The sequence below is a fragment of the Meriones unguiculatus genome (assembly GCF_030254825.1).
Source record: "Meriones unguiculatus strain TT.TT164.6M chromosome Y unlocalized genomic scaffold, Bangor_MerUng_6.1 ChrY_unordered_Scaffold_32, whole genome shotgun sequence".
Classification (NCBI taxonomy): domain Eukaryota; kingdom Metazoa; phylum Chordata; class Mammalia; order Rodentia; family Muridae; genus Meriones; species Meriones unguiculatus.
The window spans coordinates 10,052,954-10,054,154 of NW_026843711.1; positions in this window are offsets into that span (position 1 = coordinate 10,052,954).

Here is a 1,201-nt window from a genome sequence, read left to right on the forward strand (position 1 = left end):
AGGGACAAGATTTTTCACCAGGATGGCACAAGCAACCCTTCCTTGAGTCAGGACAATTTATCTGTTAACAGCTGACTCTCAACCAGTGGTTCTCAACCTTCCAAATGTAGCACCCCTTTAATATAGTTTCTCATGTTGTGGTGACCTGAACCATAAAATTATTTTCATAGCCATGTTATAACTGTAAATTTCCAAGTTTTATGAATTGCTATGTAAATCTGATAGGCAGGGTATCTGAGATGGGACCCCCAAAGGGTTCACAACCCACATTTGAAGAACCACTAGTAAACCAAGCAATGGGCTTTCTATAAAGCTAAGTTAACCCATCGAACACCTTTGAGATGGTTGTTACACTTTTCTTTTTCTTCTTTTTTTTTTTTTTTTTTTTTGTTCTTCTTGATGCAGTTTATTCAGGAACCCTGAAAAATATTCTGACCCTGAGAAAAGCCAGCCCATAGCTTAAAATAGCCTCTGGGTAGCCAACCCCAGCATGCCTCTTGGGCAATGCAGATAGGTCCAAATACATGGAAGCAAGCCAGATCCTCAGCCTTAGCCAAATATCGAGTTGTTTGTGACAAAGAGCACTCACCATCAGGAAAGTTGAAGTCAGAAACCAGCTCCATCTTTAAGGCTGGGCATTATGCAGCTCTCTACACTTCCCCCCTTTTGTTTTAGATGCATCAGGCAAGAATAGAGGTGTGATCTTCGACCTCTTCCTTTCCGATTAGTATCCCCTTGATCTCCTTTAGTTGTCTTATTGCTCTGGCTAGGACTTCAAGTACTATGTTGAAGAGATATGGGGACAATGGACAGCCTTGTCTTGTCCCTGATTTCAGTGGGATTGATTTAAGTTTCTCTCCATTTAGTTTGATGTTAGCTATAGGCTTGCTATATATTGCCTTAACTATGTTTAGGTATGTGCCTTGTATCCCTGATCTCTCCAAGACTTTAAACATGAATGGGTGTTGGACTTTGTCAAATGCTTTTTCGGCGTCTAAGGAGATGATCATGAGGTTTTTCTCCTTCAGTTTGTTTATGTAGTAGATTACATTGATGGATTTCCATATGTTGAACCACCCTTGCATGCCTGGGATGAAGCCTACTTGGTCATGGTGGATGATATCTTTGATGTGTTCTTGGATTCGGTTTGCAAGTATTTTATTGAGTATTTTTGCGTCAATGTTCATAAGAGAGATAGGCC